The 20,007-nt window shown below is 30.8% G+C and overlaps 1 long non-coding RNA gene across 2 annotated transcripts; it reads left to right on the forward strand.

The window, feature by feature from the left end:
• The first annotated feature begins 27 nt into the window (after window positions 1-27).
• Window positions 28-9,731, forward strand: LOC107883735. 2 transcript variants are annotated; one of them, XR_001679495.2, is made up of 4 exons: window positions 28-1,568; window positions 2,077-2,179; window positions 4,983-5,083; window positions 7,338-9,731. It is a non-coding gene; the product is annotated as an uncharacterized LOC107883735 (long non-coding RNA). The 2 variants fall into 2 exon arrangements; XR_001679496.2 differs by lacking the exon at window positions 4,983-5,083 and having other exon boundaries at window positions 42-1,568; window positions 7,338-9,729.
• Window positions 9,732-20,007: the final 10,276 nt, after the last annotated feature.

The following is a 20,007-nucleotide window of genomic DNA, read 5'->3' on the forward strand; positions in this document are numbered from 1 at the left end:
AATCGATGGGCGATAGCCGATAAATGTCTGTAAGATAAATACATATAATACAAATTCGTATTATGTATTCTAAAGATTGTAAGAAAATATTGTTTCTTAAAATTTAATGATTACAAAAAATTCCATACACATGTAATGCAATTTATCAATTTATATTGTTTTTTGAGCGCAACACCAGGGCTTGGTCCGCACAAGCCCCCCTCACCCAAGAGCGGCCTCCTGATGTACCTTATGCCGATACTTTATTTACAATTTATATATACTACGGGTATAGGGAAAAAATTGCAATATTAGATAATATATTGTGACCTATTCCAACCGACATCGTATATGCATATACGCGTTTATTATATTATATTATGATATGCGCGTAAACGCCGCGATACGACTCGGGGAAAATATTATTATTATGTGTACACGTGTTTTCGTGGAGGAAAAAAACTGTATACGACTTCCCACTCGATTAGAACACGCCTTCGGCTGTCCGTTTATAATAATATTCGCCCGACGAAACGTATAATTTCCTAAACGTGGGGGGCTGACGACGGCGCGGTAAACGATACAAATAATAATATTATTATTATTATTATTATATACCTACATAATATACGACGTCAAAAATATCGCCGAGAAGGGTAACTTTATATAGGAAGGTACTATATTATATACTATATAATAGGTAGTATATTGCTGTAATTTACTCAAAAGGGCGCATTTATATAATATCATCGACGGGTAAATTATTATACTATAGTGTAAGTACATATGATAAAAATTAACATTTTTCCCGCGAGGAACCGTTGCAGTATACATACACCGAATGTAATATACTGTATTATTATATAGATAGGTGTTGGTAGGTGGTGTCAATATAATATAATACAATGCAGGAACACGATTTTAGCGTTATTAAATGGCAACCCAGCAGGTGTTTCGAGAACGATGCGTGTGAATGAAAATCATATATATAATGATGATTATTGTTTTGATGAATTGCCTAACAAGAATACATGTACGTCGCACTCTTAACGATGCACTAAATTAAGTGATAACTGACGAGTGGTATCTTTTTTTTTATTTGTATTTGTTTAATAGAAATTATCCGAGTTAGTCGAGTTCTAATGCGAGAAATTTGTGAATTCGACGTGCATGTTATAGTCAAGTAATAATATATATAATTATTATTATAAATTATAATGATGACACATTATAATATATAGTATAAGATTTACGAAACATCGCGGAGAAGCATTATAATGGTGTATAGAGAAATTATGAAATAAATTAATACGTTTCTTATCTCGTCATAAATAAAGTAACGGTGTGGCGTATTTTTTTAAAATCGTATTAAATCCTATGTAAATCATAACACACGCATCGATGTGTTTAGGCTGAAAAAAAATGGGTACAATAAATTCTTGGGTACATGCCTATATAATATATTATAAGGTATCTATCACATATTTTCATAAACCGCGTATTATTTTAACAATAAATTATTTACTTTGTGTTTAAACCTTAAACCAACACGACTGCTGCACTGTATATACAAAACAAACAGCATACAGGTAAGAAATAATTGAAATATACTTATAGATATTGCCATATTGGTATATCATAATCGTTCTCAACTTTCTTTGTGCGTATCCATAAATAAGTGTTATTTTACTTTTTATTGTGCAAAAAACTATCAATTTATCTAGCAAAAGTTTAATAACTTGAAGTAATATAGTATGGAGAAAAGTAAAAATTATATAATATATATAGATGAAAAACACTAGTGGTTCGGAGACAACAAAAACTGGTCAACTCTTTACATTTTCGTAACGTTCGGAGTGATACACACGTGAAAGATACTATAATATATAAATATTATGAAAAGATCTCGAGTATATTGCAGTGTGCGTGTGTTGTGCAACGTATTATATTATAGTAATGACACGAACGTATAAACTTTAAAATATATACGCAAAATAATTTCCAGCTAATGTTCTTCTATTGTATTTATAATTTTCTTGGCCTAATGAATAATTATAATAATAATAATAAATTTAAACACACAATATTTGTTTTAAGGAACGGAACGGGTTCGAAAACAAAATACAAAAGGAAAAAAAAAAAGCCGCACGTATTCAAATTCCGACGAAGCGTGTTTTTACCACAAACTATCAATAGGCAGGTAGGTATACGAAAAACAACAATGTTGAATATTTAACTGTATCGATGGGAAATAATTATTTTTTGAATAACTTGCGACGCGAAATAACCGCCTGAAAGGAACGAAACATTATGCAGAATACTATTTCGTACCCGACAATGAAATACAACACACACACACACTCACATATATAATATGTGTGCTGTGCGTTATTTTGTGCCCAACCCAGCTATATACTCCATGCGCGTACAACACAAACGTTCGAAACCAATAATAAATATGTATGAGGTGCTGCCGAAAATAATAACACGCGCACGGAACCAAGTGGTTTCTAAATGGTACAAGTCAATATATAGTATGGGTTTATAATAATATACACGGCAGGTAGGTATATAATATGTATAGGGTGTCTATAACCGTGTTTGTCCCCCTGTCGATAATTTTCTTCAATTTTTGCAAATTATTTTTGCAGTTATTATTAGACTTCCACAATCTCAAAGAAGGCATATAGGTACGTATAGGTTTTGGTTGATCGATATAAATTCAAGACGAGAGCGACAAAAAAAAAAACGTGTATTATATTGATTTTCGTTACAAATGAGTTATATGACATACAGGTACCCATCGTAGATAGTTTGTTTATAAACGTGCGGTTAACTTATGTAAATATTTTAAAAGTCCAACTTAAACGGTATACCGTTTATGGTATACTACTATTATGCGTCAGTTTTGTCAGTCTTGATTTTTGAAGTTGTGAGCCGCAAGGTGCATGATTACCAATTAATTATTATTAGTTTATAATAATATTATGATGTGGTGTTAAAACGCGGTTTGATATCCACGGACACCCGCTTTCTTACTGATTGTAGTTTAAGTTGTCTTATTTACCAGTAAAAATACAAATCTGTCCGTATACATCCAAACTTGTTTCAATTGTTTTAACACAATCGTATATAATTTAAACGTTGTACGACATCCTGTACGTGGCGAAATCTAACACGTGGTAAAGTCAGTTTTTCGAGACGAATAATCCAGTGGATGGACGATGATATAACGGGGGTGGCAAACGAATAGGGGTAAAAAAGGCCGACAGTGAAATGTAAAAAAAGGTCGCTGTAATATAATTGTTTTGCAATTTATTCGACGTTATAACAACGATGACGTGTGTGGCTAGTGCGTGCAGGTATCGTCGTCATGGGAACGCACGTACCTATATAATAATATTATGTTCCTTGCTGCAGCAGTGGTGCGTGCAAATGTGCAATTGCCGTATAAAATTAACATGAAAAATAAATGAGCTTGTGCAAGCAAATTTTTATGGAATCGAAACCCCAATAAACTGGCATCAGAGATGTGCATTTTACCGGTAAGCTTACTGGTGAAATCCGGTAAATTGGTATATTTTATAAATCATTTTTTTTGTGCGTCAACACAGTTAGGTATATCTAACTTATTCCTTAAATTGTAGTCTTGATTTGAATTAGTTAATGGTTATAATTTATAATCATTAGTGATAAGTGATAACAATAAAAAATATATTAAATATATAAAAATAAATAACGATATTATTGATCTCACATGTGAGTTTACTTTTTCAAAATATGCAACAACACTAAATACAATATGTCTGTATGTATATATACAGGGGTCTTAATAAGACTATCGAAATATAGTACAATAGTAGGAGGTATACCTCAGTCATAGGTATTATGCTTGCAAAAAAACATTTAAAATGAGGGGGTCGTCACTCGACTTTTACAACGGTATAAAAAAACTTCTATACAATGTGCGTAAATTTACCGAGCTCACATCTTTATTTGCGCGTATGATGTTTTGGGGGCAACGACAGCGAACGCGACGAAACGTCCGCCGGCAAAATGTTTCTAGAAAATTTTGCGGTACAAGCCGGTTTTTATTATTTGGTTTTGGTTTTTTTTTTACTACCTACCTATTCCGTCCGCTATCGTGCGGTCGATTACGCCCGAAATGGCAACTGCAGTTTGGAATACGAAACGAGGCTTGCGGCGGCAGTTTTCTGTGCACACATAGCCACATAGGTATTATTAATACTATAATATTATACAGATAGGTACTTGCTGCTAACCTCTTGTATTATAAATTCGTACATAATATGCGTTACACGGAAATAATAACGCGTTTGCGTCGCGGCGAGAGAGGCGATTACACGAAACAATAATAATAATATTATAACATGTTGCATGTAACATATTATATACGCTGTACAATATAATATTTATCATCCCGAATCTCCGTCGTAATACAGGGTGATCGGCACATAGCGCCAAACTAGAAAACGCGATAGGACACACGCATGATTTTTTTAAAGTAATTTTTTTGACTGTAATAATAATATTCAGTACAAGTATGAAAAAACTATAATACCACAGCAACTAGCCATGTTTGGAACAAATGCTTGGGTTTCCGCAGGGATGATTTTAAAATACTCACGAGGGAGGGGGTGTGTTTAACTATTTTGAAATGTCAAATTTTAAGCGTCCAACAAATTTACCTACAGAATGCCGACTAAAAGTCTAATATTGCTGCCATGTGTGTGTGTGTGTGTGTGTGTGTGTGTGTGTGTGTAGTGTAGGGATGAGGGGTAACTTTTAATCGTTCTCCGGTGTCCAGGATATAGCACCGAATTCCATGCTGATAGCATCTGTTAGATGCTTAGACTAGTCCTTACAATGGTTTATGAGGTTTTATGGTTTTTTCATACTCAATCGTAGATGTTACTGAACACTATTATGATCACAATAAAAATGAAATTTTTGAAAATGAACGAATAATTTTTTTCAAATAGGCTCAGCATTATCCCGGACAGTGGACACCCTATATTATATTCCGGTCCAGCGGTCGCGATTGCGGTCGTCGTCGTCTTCGTCGAATTATAATAATATACAAGTGCGTACCTAGACCTACTATGGTACTATCTATAATATAGTATTATTATAATATATAATATAATATCATGATATAGCGTCGTACTATGCCGCAGCAGTGTTATTATCGTCCGGGTCGGAGATCGGCGGAACTCTGTGCGCGGTTGCGTGCGCCGCCCTGCCGATTTCGTTTTGCATAATATATACAGATGTTTTGCGCGGCGGCGGTTTGACCCGTTTGCGCGGCGAAAACTAGTTCCGAGAGAGAAGTGGAAGAAAAAAACGACGCCGACGTTAAATTATTGTACGCGCCGACTCATTATATATATCATGCGCATTATACGTGTATATTTTATTTATTATTATTATTACTGCTTTTTTATTTTAGCGAACATGCGCGAAGCCCACAGGCCGCCGCCATATTATCTGCGAGGCCGTTGACACCGCCGCCGCCGCCATTTCCTCCGAATACCGCGCGCCCGGCCGCTCCGGGCGATCGCCAAATTATCGGTTAGGTGCCGCCGCCTGCCTACCTGAATCTGGTTGTGAATACGTTCTCGCGTTGTTATTTTTTTTTTTTATATTATATTCATTTCGTTCTCTCGTAATCGCGAGTCGTTCGGCGCGCGGCCCCGATGACGAAGCGACATACGGTCGTTTGAAATAAATGACTATTGCACGCCGCTGGTATGATAATAATACGCGGTGATAATATTGTGGCGTTATGCGCTTGCGCGGAATATTATACCATAAATGATAAGCTATGGCCCCTATAAGTATTATGACCCTCTGCGACTTCGACAAAATACGATATTGTTATAGGGTAATAGCATTATGATGTATTGACAAACATGCATCTACGTCACAAATCTATAAATATTTCGAGGTTTTGCCAATAGCTCATAGAGAATAATATGTGCGACTATGTGGGTGATACCAAAGGTGTGGTAGATGGTTTAGACGACTCTGAAGAAATTGGGGAAAGTAGAGCATATTATTATTATTATAATTCTAAAATTAATAAACCAACACCTCTTTTGGTAAAATATTTGTGAATTATCTTGGTGTAAAGTTTTACAAATCCATAAACCTAGATTTAAAAAAAATTGATAATCCAAAAATCAAATAAACGCATTAAATATTGTAAAAATATGGTCATTAACGAATATGGAATAATTTTTGTTATCTATAAAATTATATTAATTTACTCACCGGTCGTCACCCACTGTTAAAATTTTAAGGTATAATATATATATTTTTATTCATGAGTAGGGCTATTATTTATATACATTTACATATTATTTTCCTAAGTCCAAATTGATTAGTTGTGATATATGTCCACGATTTACCTTATCCTCGATTAAATAGAACCATTTTTTGTTTGCATATTTTATAAATTTAAGAGAATCTTGTTAATTTTGTTGATATAAGAAAATAAAAATTAGAATGCTTATTCCACTGAATAAGACAATCCAACTATTTATATGATCTAAGTTGCCATCTATAATAAGTATGGTATAGGTACAACTCACAGGATGGGCCACGGGCCCACCTGGCCCACCCCGTGCGCACGCCTATGTTGCTAATATTAACTAACCTACTTAAAGAAGGTATAGGTAAATTGAAAAGAAAAAATATGTTATGAACGTTATTGTAAATATTTTTAAATTGAATATTTTCTTCGATTTAATTTATTAATAATATATCGTTGTATCGTGACACCTTCGCAGATCTGTGGAATATTAATTGAGTGTATCCAGTGGCGTATTTACGCTGGTAGATCTGCACCCATCATAAACCTTCCTTTTTTTCACGTCCTACACTCCTACGTCTAGGACCACGTCTACCTATATAGAAATGGTATTATAATATTGTTGTATTGGCTTTCTGACGCCACTGGACGATTCGCATTGGTAAATTATTTGAGTTATTATTGTAATTCAAAACATTAATAGAAATTGAAATAAAATAATATAAAAACGAATATTACTGTTAAAAAGACTCAAATTGATTAATAAGTGACGTGGAGAGGTTAAAGTCTTCCGTCTAGTCTTTAGACTCTAAAGAATGATATAAACAATTTTAATCGATCCCCAAACTCTCTTAGGACGAGCTTTTTATATACGCCGCTATAGTGATGCAGACTGGAGATGACGAATTAGCGCGCGATCTTTCTCATTATTATTATTGTTATTTGTTGTTATTATACGACAACGGTTATTACTTATTATTTATTATATTCGTTTCACGTTTGTATATTATACTTTTTTTTCCAGTGTTGGAGCATGCACGGAAGCGCGAAAACGAACAAACGAAACGACCGACGTTTTCGACGGTGTACGGCGCCGCGCTCCTCTCCGGAAACAGGTCCGAATAGACCGCGTCCGCCACCATGCGATGCCTATGGTTATGTAATATTATATATGTATATGTATAAGTATATTATTGTGCATGGTACATCGTATACTCGCGCTGGTTGCTCCTAAATATATACAAAATATGCACAATTATTATTTCTATTCCTACGATGGGCCCATGGGGGAGGAGTTTTTTCGAAATTATTTTGTATAGTAGTTACCTACTTATTATTGTTTACGAGTATAACAACAATAGCTATACTTTTACAATTATTTACCTATTGTACACAGAAACAGAATGAGAACGTAACTGGCATTTGCGAATCATCTTATTTAAGAATAAAATGTTACACGATATAGTGTAAAACAGAAAAAAAACATGGAACTAATAAGCATTTATTTTTATTTTACAGTAAGCACTAAGCGCATTTAATACTTCAAAATATTTTATTTAGACGCGAATACAAATATCATTAATCTTATTCTCTCTCTGTGTTTAGTATAGCTACATACCTACATTACTAAATTCGTGACATAGGGGATCTTATGTACCTACTTTTAAAATTTTAGTTCTTCTCATATCATGAGAAAAATAACTAATTATAATATTAAACAATTTTTATTATTGTCATTTTTCGTCATATTATGCTACTATTGTATTTGGTAAAACTGGAATAACCAAAACCAATTGCATTCAATTATTCAAAATATAAATATATTATATTATATTATATTTCATGCTAATTTATATAATTATTATCTATAATACACATTGAACGCACGATAAAGTTTTTTTTTGCAAAGACATTGTGGAAAATCAGGGGTGTGAAACTGTCTATTGGGACTAAGCCATCTTTAGTTGCAAAGGATAAAATAAGTTTAATTAACTTAAAACTTAAATACACGTAAAATTATTTTCTGTCCTTTACATCAGTTTGATGCAACTACGCTGCAGTACTGTTCTGCAGTTTTCGACTAATATTTAGATTATGATTTCTTAGTTTTTTTATTAGTATTAGTGTAATTTTAAAGCCATTAAAATCGTACACTATACAATCGCACATACGAACACGTGGGCGCATTTTTAGAGGAAGTTGAGTTTTTTAATGATCAATTTAAATATGCAGTCAACTTTTGAGTGCACCGTGTACAGAAATCCAAACGAATATACTTAATATGTATTAATATATTATACATAATGTATGTTGTATATATTATTATGTACATTTCAGTACATTAAGTACATTACAGTGGTGTCGGTAATATCATAGTTTACGTACAATATATAAGTTTTTCAATGTAAACTGAATTTTACATAACTGAATTCGTATTGTTCAACTCAATATTTCACTACGGCAAACAAAATTAATATTTAGGTTTGAACGTTTAATTTAGAAGTTGTTTACGAGTTTCTCAATTAGCATAAACGTGGCGTCACGTCCTTATTTTCGAGCCAAGCCTTCAATTATTCGAAAGTCATCTGTGTACTTAATCATTAACATCATGATCGAGCCTACTTATATTTTTATAAAACTACTTTTTCCCCCCGATTATGCAATTTCTATTTAAAAAAAAAAACGCCTATCACACAAAATGTTCGCCTACGTACACGCTCACGGTGCGCACAGCATTATGATATTATTTTGACACGTTTATCTATTTTTCTCGGCTATTTTTCTCCGTTCGAACGTGAAATGCACCGCAGTGGCATAATAATAATAATATTATATTGTTTAAAGTTTAAACATCAATTCATCCCATTTGTGTTGGACAGCTTCGAAACGGAAATAAATTCGATGGTTTAGCGTCATAGTTTTCAGCGGTTCTCGTTGGAATATTATATATAATATAATATAATCCTCTACGACTCAGTTTTTATGTGAAGTGTTTTGCTTTGCCATTCACTCGTCGTAATAGGTTATATATTATCGTATACATATAACACACGTGTAGAGCGCAACGTACGCAGATAAAATCAGCATAAGCGATTTGGGCAAAAAATTGGCCGTTGTTTTTGCAGTCGTTGAACCCTATGGCAGTATGGCCTATACACAAGTTGTTATCGCGAAATAGGTTCAACGAAATCATTTGTTAAAAATAATTACATATTTACATAATGTCTAAAACTATATAATATAATACATCATTACATCAATCTATTGAAGTTTAAAATGGCAATACTAACTACGTCGTCTCATATTATTTTTAATTATAATTATTTTGATAAATTAAACAATTTATTGTACATAAAGTAGTTACTAAAGGTACCGCCTGTTTTGGTACATATCAACGACAAAAATGTTTGTATTTAAAAGTACCAGTTTTGCGGTCGTAGTTCGATTTTCAGTTGTAATAGAAATTGTTAATATCAAAAACAAAAACAAAAATCTGACCCAATTTTGATTATTAAAATAATATAAGATTTAATTTTTTACATCATTAAATACTATTAAAATTATTCATTTTCCGTTTCATACCTACTTTTTATTTTAACAACTGTCTAGTTGACTAGACTCTAGTGCTTTAAATATTTAATACACATTTATTACACGTTACATAATGTCATAATGGCATATCACAAGTAAAAAAAATATGCACATATCATATTATTTTATTTATTTATATCGTACAGAATTATTATCAATTTTTAGTATATTATATAATTTTCTAAACTAAATTCACGAATCACATCGCTTGTCGGCGTCAGATTGACCTTGATGAGAATTATAATAATTTACAAATTGAGTTAAATAACCAAGTATTTACCTTTAATGTTTAACGTATAACTTATAAGACACCTAATTACACTTAAAAAAGTACAAAACAACGATGAACCGCTAGTTTTCAATTCAAATCAACTACCTACTGGTATACATTTTTTTTTTTAATATACATTACATCAGTACCTATGCCTAATGTATATTAATATTGTAGGTATTTACATTTATATTGTATATTAGTTGTATTGTATTTAATATCTATACACAATATAATATTGTGCTGTTATGTTTACCAACATAGAATTTTAATACTGCGTTTAATAATGCAAATTATTTTATCTATTATCTGTACATCTTGATATATTTCATTTATATTCTTATACAGTATAACTGTATGAAGAACCAGAAGAACAATTAAATACATTTTAAAGATAGTGGTTGCCATTATATTATATTTTTTAGATTCCGAGCGGCGCGATTGATTTGCGTTTTTTCTTAATTTTTTTAAATGTTAGTTTATTATCAATTTTACAATTATTTTTTATTATTTTTTGAGTAACAACTAGCAAGTAGCCACCTAAGCTAACTGATTAGCTATACAATAATTAGATATTTTCATAAAAAGTTAACTGCTATAGATATTTAGTGTCAACAAACTGAAAGAAATTTCTTCAGAAATTCATAAACCTGGTTGATTTTCTGAAAAACAATAATTTTCATCGAAAAATGTGTGGCGACTCTGAGTTCCGACATATTATACATTATATTTATGATGTATATGTACCTATATCTATATCACTATCAAGTATTGGCGATATTCCAGTGCACTATTTAAATTAACTGTTACAGCGTGTAAAAATGCTAAAATAACCACAGTGGTTTTAAGAATGTATAATGTTTAGGAATTCGAGTATTTTTTTCAGAGAGAATACCAGTTAATCTACTTAATTTACGTTGGATAAAAATGAAACAAAAATAACGACAATGTCATGTACTTTTAGCCTTTAGGCCAGTGTATAATAATAGTCGTATGAATATTAGATTCTCATTTATATAATATATTATTATACACATTTAGTGTGCTACTATGTATGTGTATTCAACTCAACCCTTTCAACCGACTGCGGGTTGTCAAACCTAATTAGAACCGCACGACCGGTTTGCTAGGTTGAAATATATTCCTGTTACCTATACGCATTTAGATTGGTCATACATACCTGCGTTCACATTTTTCTAGCGATTTTAAAACTTCGAATGGAAGTGGACTTATTCAATTTATTATTTTAATTGTACAATATTATAACGTGTTTAATTGCTTTAGTTTTTTTTACATATTTTATTGTGGTCTAAATATACGATGAAAACCAACGAGGTTAAACACGTTTACCCTTTTTGAAATTTATTTTTTTCTTATTGAAAGTAAAAATAAATGGACAAAGCATGCAGTCCTCTCGATTGTTTTTAAACCATAAAGTATGTATACATAATGTCACACAGAACAATAATCAGTTTAATGAAGTACCTATATTTAAAAAAAAAATAAAACACGATTGAATAATACGTAATTAATTAGGAGGCGTGTTTTGACGAAGCGAATTGTTTTATTTCGTTTATAGATGAACAAGAATATCGTAACCTGGCGGCGCCGGTTACCGAACATTTCTGGTCATAACACACACAATGGTGGACAGTAATTTTTTACGGTAAAGACACAGACGCACAGATAGATAGTGAGAGAGAGAGAGAGAGAGATTGAGGGTAGACAGAGTGAGTGAGAGTCTCTCAATAAATGAAATAACAACTGGTACTAATTACTTTATAATATACGCATTGTACACTTGTATATAACGGATATACTGTATCCGTGTATGACAACAAAACACGCAGACACAGCTGGACCGACAGGGTATATCGAGCGCTATCGACTTTGTTGCCGTTTGTTATCTGCAGTGTGAATAAACCGTAATATTATATTATACGCACAATAAACCACTTCATATTCTCTGCTGTAAATCGTATCCACTTTTACATAATAATATATTATGATATTATACGCTCATATATCGTTCACGTTATTTTACCCGATATTATAAATTGCGTGATTCTAGGGCTCGTTATCGTCGGGTGTTTCGTATTTTCATAAACAACACACACACACACTCAGACACAAATAATATTTAAATAAATAAAAATGAAATAATATACCTACGCACACCGTATAATACACACTTGGGACTTGGCTACTCAAACTTATTTAATATATTATATAAACCTGCGGGGACCAAAATGCAGCTTTCGTAGTAGCCTCACGCCCATAGGCGTAGGGTGATAAAATATATTCTGGGGGGGGGGGGGGGGTAGGCTGAAAAAACAATTAACAATAATAAAAAAAAACACTATAAACTAAATGAAATACAAATAATTCTTGGGGGGGGGGGGGGGCTAGATACGCCTATGCTTACGCCCTCACGTAGCTCGTGACGTTTTATTGCGAGACGCAAACAATTAATATCTTATAAAAATATGTATTTGAAAACGAAATAGTTATGAATAATATATATAATTTTAGCGATAACAAACAATCGGGCCAGTTATATGTACAATGTATTTAACGATATTTGAGAACCTTTTTTTTACATTTTATTCTTGTCCTTGGCTGTTTAATTTTTCATTTTATTGTGCGGCTCGCGAGTCTCTTCCATCGGTGCCCCTGCAGATATATAATATACATCGCACATAAAAACACTATATAGTATTATGTGTACAGCGTACGGGAAAAGGGTTAAAAAACTTTGAACAAAAATGCAGAGGATAATATAATGATAATATACACGGTTATTCGGCGGCGGCGGCGTAACAAATCGCAGACAGGAAGTCCTTGAAAACGCGCTCCACTATACACACCCGAGCAGTGTCACGGTCGAATCCGTTGCGTCGAGGCCACGCCGAGGATGATTTCAGTGTCTGCCTCGTATACAATGTATATAAATGTGTATGTGTCAGTGTTTGTATCACACAATGTATAGAGCCGGTGTTATTATTATATTATTACTATTACTATTATATTACTATTATTGTTCCAGTTCAATTAAACCACTGTTGAGAAGGTCCGACGACCGTAATCGATGCACGCCGAGATTTTCCACGGTTATGTGAAAAACAGACTGCCTCGATCATCGAGTGTCATCAACCGGCAGCCGGACCGTTGATGAAAGAGTATAATAACATAATATAATATACTAAAATTTCAAGGGTAATTTTTTAACGATACACACTCATCCACATCTCGTATTTTGAAAATATTTTTTTTACATAATTTTAAGTGACGTCGGGCTGCAGGGTAGAAACGTTTTAGAGGGTACTTCTGCTCCATTCTCCACTCAATACTCATCTACATATAAGCACAACTTGGAGCAAATTTGTTTTTTTTTGGAGAGGAAGAGGGAGAGGGAGTTAGTCTTTAGTCTTTGTAATTTTTCTCTTCACCCTTCTACTAAGTTTATATAATTGCAAGTGACTTATATAAACATACATTCTAAATAATATTAATATATATATTTTAATTAGGTAACACATTTAACATTTAATTTAATCGATATAGACAAATCGTCTATCTTTTAAATTATATATTTTTAATATATCGTCATTCTTCAGCAATAGTTTATAATATCTCTTTCAATATTCAGAAATGAGAAAAGTTAAATTGAGAAACAGGCCCGCAGCAAATATACTCGTTTTTAGCCAATTGAATAGTACATTTTAAATTACTTTTTATACTTTACCAATTACATTTTCATGAACTATGAAAATGTTTGGGGCTTGGACTCCCCAGTCACCCCTAGTTGCGCCGATGCATATTCATCTAAAATTTGATCATTTTAAAATAGTAAAAACGTACAACTAATAAACTAGACACTACTTTAATACACGATTTTTATTGATGGAAAGTCACAGTAAAATATTCTGCTCCGGTATATAAAATTAAAAACGAATGGTTGTAAAAAACGTTTATTTATTGAGATAATGAGTGCTTATAGTCAATGTTTATGTACTGTTGAAATGATAACCCCAACTACTGCATATTTGCGCGTGGAAGAATAAATAATTAAATATATTTATATATATATATATATATTATATAATATATATATAGGTATACAGAGTGTAACAGAAAGAACTGACCAAAAAAAAAAAAAAATGTATGCTACTTAAACGTATGACAAAAATTGATAAAATTATAGGATTAGTAAATAGTTTTAGAAATATACCCATGTTAGCAAATTTCCAAAAATAATATTTTTAAAAAAGTTATTGCGTTCCAAATTAATTTAGTCAAAAAAATAGTGATGTTTAAAAAAATTCTAAAAAATAAGCTACTTGATTTAGATAAATGTTTTTGCCATCCAAATCATTCTTATAATTAGATTCACAAATTGGCTAATTTGAATTTATTCAAAAAAATTTTAATCAAATTTAAAATTTTTCATTTTCGGTATTAAAAAATGAAAATAATTTTTTTTTTATTGCACATGTAGTGCAAGTGGCTATAAATTATATATCAAAAAAAAAAAAAATTAAAATATTGATTGGAAATAAAGTTATTCCAAAAGTCAGTTCTATCTGTTACACCCAGTATATACAAATAATATATTAAGCATAATATAGAAAATAATTTATCTATTCCTTAGTTTCCAACCATATACCTACCGTATACCGTATACCTATTAAGTATAGCATGGAGATTGAGTACATTTAATGACGTATTAATCGAATAACGTAAAATGCGAAATTATAGATAAGTTTGAATTGTACATAGTCTTTGGACCATATTTATACTTTATAAAAATATAATAGGTATAAGTAATATTTTATTCAAACTGTTCCTAGTCTTAATACCTAGTATGTATAAATAATCTGACTTTTTTCTTGAACGCTAAAATTATCAAATCAAATACCATTAAACCACCTATAAAAAAGATTAGAATGAATAATAATGTTTAAATTATAAAATCTTTTGATAGGTACCTACATTTATAAATTGCTAATTACATTTACATTATTACAAGGACATGGTATATAAATATAAAATTACAAAATTAAACCATGGACTTTTTCATAATTATAGTACCTAGGTAGTTCAACGAATTCATTAAATTTAAAACAATAAGTGAAAACTGTTTGTTCAACAATAAATACATATTAGTATAATTTAATGTGTTAGCTATTATATAGCTATAGATATATTTTTTATTTATGAACCCTAAAAAATAATAATATCATTGAAAGAATTAAAAGTAAAAAGAAGGTATTATTATGTATAGGTAATCTACCTATTGTCGCACGAATACCATATATAAACAAATTATACATAATAAAGATGTAAATATATGGTGCCTATGTATACTATATTGTAAATACATTTATAAACTCAATAACTTAAACATTTCTGGTAAATATAATCATAGGTTATTATAGAGTGCACTAGCCATCTATAACTATTTTCCTTACCTAACATTCCGCATTGACAATTTTAAAACCAATAAATTACATTTGAAATTTCTTCTTATAAAATAACTTACACATTCCTATTACGTGATATCAATACTCTTAAGACTAATAATTGTATATAAGTTGCCTATAGTTTAAATTCAAAAAATAAACCTATTTATACAAGGTTTCAGCAGAAACGTACGCATACAAAAAAACGCGGCGATTATTTAAAAATACTATTATACTTTTTAGTTGTTCTGTAATCTATGCACCCATTATACATATTTAGTATTGACAATGTTTGTTATATTTCACAATTGCACTTCGAGCGCCATTATAAACACAAATTGCATGTCCATTAAAAACTTTTAACTGCAGGTGTAGTAGGTATATATCACATTGTATGTTATTAAAATAGTGTTAACAACGTGTAGGTGTTTTAATGGTTTATTACATTTTTTAAATTAATTAGTCTATTTAGAGAGAAAATTAAAAAGTAATTTGATATTTACTAAAATTATTAATTTTTAGAATCAGCCACAAAACGGATCATTTTTTAATTAATTTTTTTTCTATTATTAATATTTATGTTTAAACTGCTCTATCATTTTTTGAAAATTAATATTAAAATAATTATTGAGTATTAAAAATACAAGAATAAATTATTATTTACTGAATTGAATAATGTAGTAGTTGTTTAATAATAATGATGTTTAGTAGGTACTAAAGAAAATGTACTACAATTAAAAATTTATAAAAGTGTATAAAGTGATTTGTATGCGATTACCTACCTTTTTCTAATTTGAATTACTTACATGGGAAATATAAAATATATTATGTGCAGACATAGGTATACCTAAAATTGACCGAAAATAATCTTTTTAAGCGGCATAGACTGAATTTTTAATAGCACCGTGTATACTTGTAAAATGATATGAGTTTTATGGGCTTTTTATCTTTTTATAATGATATTTGAAATCATTAAATAATAAGTGAACAAGCAAAATAAACCCTGTGTAACAATTCAATTTTCATATTTATGTATTTTTTTGTCCGTATTTTTATGTGATAACAAAACCTACGAAATAAGTGATAACTTTTTTTAACTCTATACACATAGGTACATATATTTTGTTTTGCAATAATATTCGTAGTTATTCGGTATAAGTTATCTCTGTACATGGGAGTATATTATCATAGGTATATATTATGGCATATATATAATATATGTTTACCATTATTGGCATTGAATAAATATACAATATATATTATATTATATCTATACAACTTTGAACTTAATAAAAATTAAATGATATTGCAGATGTAGGTATATAGAAACCATGAATAATCTCAAGAAATTGTATAATTTATTTTTCATAATATTTTGCATAGGTATTATAGGTATATTATGTTATCTGTGCAGTGTGCATATAAAAATGAACGTTTCTTGTCCGCTATAGACTCAAAAACTACTAGACTGTTTCCAATGGCAGGTATATCGATAGATTTCTTGAGACTCGGAGACTCCCTTATAGGATAGTTTCATGTATACATTTACATGAAAATACTAGAAACAAATTTTGAATCACAAAAATCGAATAGTTTTTGTTTATATAAGGGTTATACTATTGCCTACAAATAATAAAATAGTTATTGTGATTGGATATAATGTTCTGTATTGTATTATATTTTATCAGTTAGGGCAGTTAGGCTAATAGCCATTCTATACAAATGTAAAATTGAGTAACAGCTATTATAATACATTATAATAGAGTCAAAGTGTATGATGGTTGAGGTTTATATACATACTACAAAAATACTCGACGTACAGATTTCGACAAAAAACAATTGAAAATATTTCAACTGAAGCAAATCAGAAATCATGGATAATCGGCTAATTTAGATATTAGTCGGTGATATCTAAATGATCTCCATATGAAATAAAAAAAATTCTAAATTACGCATATTATGCAAATCCACAGTTTTTGACTAATATTGGTACCAAATGTTGCACAACTACTACCGAACGGGTAATACCGTGAAAACTAAGAGGATTAAAACAAAAGCCACAGCCCACAGGTAACGGATATTATATATAAAAGGAAAAGTGTATAGCTGAGGCTTATGAAATCAACAAATAATGTAAGAAAGGTTAAGATAATATTATATCGAACCCGTTATTTTAGGGTGGCTTAGGTTAGGTGCTATTATAATAATATTAAAATCATAACCATATATATTCTTTATTTTGGCTTGCAATTATTCAAGGTCAGTTCAAACAAAAAATTACTTATGTCTTATAATATAGTATATAGGTATTATTATACACATTCTTTATCGACAACGCCGCATCGGACGTACTATAGGTAGGTACTATCTACTAAAGGTGATGCCCATTCTCAGTTTCATTTATCCCCGCAACATCTTTAACATAATTGTGAGCTTCCTCTTGGCTTTGATCCCATACAATTAAAAAGCTGTCTGTTTTGGGGGTTAACTGGGGAGGGGGAGGGGGGGCTAAGCCCACCAAGCCGCACCTCCCGATTTCTACCTATGCTAATGCGTAGAATATAGTTTGCAAGACACCATCGTACATTGACGCGAAGCGTTAGGTTAAATGTGGTAACTGAGATAAGCTGATATAACTAACCTTTATAAAATAATATCAACTATGTATGTACCTATACATATGAGTTAAACAACTAAGTTCATTCAATAATCAACACACTGCCCTTGTTCAACAAAAGCGTTGACCGTTTAAATCAATGTTGTGTAACTACAACATTAACCTTAACGATGATATAATTATTGTAACAATTATTATTCATAATGCACACACAAAATATACACAATCGTATTATGCGTAATGGCCATAACTCACATATTTTATTATTCACATTTCAATTAATTCTATTTCGTGAAACGTTTAAACGAAACATTAGTTTTTTAAAGTGTATGTTTTCTCGCAGATAATTCATAATTACACAACCGTTTAGACTCTATAAATAGTAAAACTTCTTATTAAAGACATATACGTATTATTATTTGATCGTATAATAAAATACAAATTATTTTTATTTCATAGATTTATTTCAATTATCCATAGCCTTTATTGCGTATAATATGCTCTCGTCGTTATTTTTTCAACAACCTACAGTAATACGGAATATTGTTGCCCGGCACTCTGTCCGTATAGGTAGGTATATATTATAGTTTAATTTGCTAACTAGTTTCCTTTTCTAATTTATGTGAACATGTGGTGCGGTCGTTGATAACCCATGGCTTATTAATGATTGTGTATACAGTCGAAATTGCACGTATGTTAGACGTGGGGGAAATGTATAAAACAAAATAATGAGAGATGGCTCCTGCGATAAGGGTTTGAATATTTATTTTTTGATGCCAATTTCGTGTGTATAGTTACCAGTTTTTTTTTAAATACACAACTGGAATATTACACGTAACATACGTCTTTAAGATCGCATATCATAAAATAATAAATAAACCGGTACCAGCGTAATGCAAAGAAAACCTAACAACCAAGCACAACATATTATTATATAGTGAACAACTGTGGCCTAAATACAATAAAGAGTGAATTAAAAGTAAGCTACAATAACCTAACCTTTTATGTTGGGGCATTATACTAAATAAAAAACAAATAACCATAAATATTGTATTCATTATTTTACTTTATGGATAAATAGAGAATATAATTAATACTGTTTGGATTATTAATCTACAACAACAGATCACAATATATGTGGCATAATCCGAAGTGAAACCTAATCTGGATTTATTTTGTGTTAACAATGTATGGGTATCTAGAAAAATTTGGGTGTGACCATTGTTATACAATTATGATGACCCATGAAATTTAAGATTTTAAGTCGACAATCAACCTAATATAAACAGTTATAATATACTGACGGCTATATAGACTTGGGTAAACTTATTGTATTTATACTCTAAACTTTACTAACTTCGATTGATAATTATTAAAAGCTAATAACAATTCAAACTTTGTTGTATTTAGGTCGACAAAAAAATAACCTTAAAAGTGTAAGCCTTTTAAAATATAAATACAAATGTGCACCTGATAATTATTAAACATAATACCTATATAATGTAAGACCTTTCGGTTTATACATCTAAATAAATTTAACTTATTAAAACATTTTCGTATCGTCCACAACGTTGGTACTTAGTGTTATTACTATTTAGGTACTTATTAATAATGTAGGTACGCAAATTAGATTAGATAGATAGATAACATTTAAAATGCGAATTACGTATAGTTTTAGGACTTGGCAGGGCACGATAAAACGAAGTACGAATAACTGTTTATGTGCGTTATAAAATACTCTGTGTTATTTTTT

The sequence above is a fragment of the Acyrthosiphon pisum genome, chromosome A1 (assembly GCF_005508785.2).
Source record: "Acyrthosiphon pisum isolate AL4f chromosome A1, pea_aphid_22Mar2018_4r6ur, whole genome shotgun sequence".
NCBI classification, from domain to species: domain Eukaryota; kingdom Metazoa; phylum Arthropoda; class Insecta; order Hemiptera; family Aphididae; genus Acyrthosiphon; species Acyrthosiphon pisum.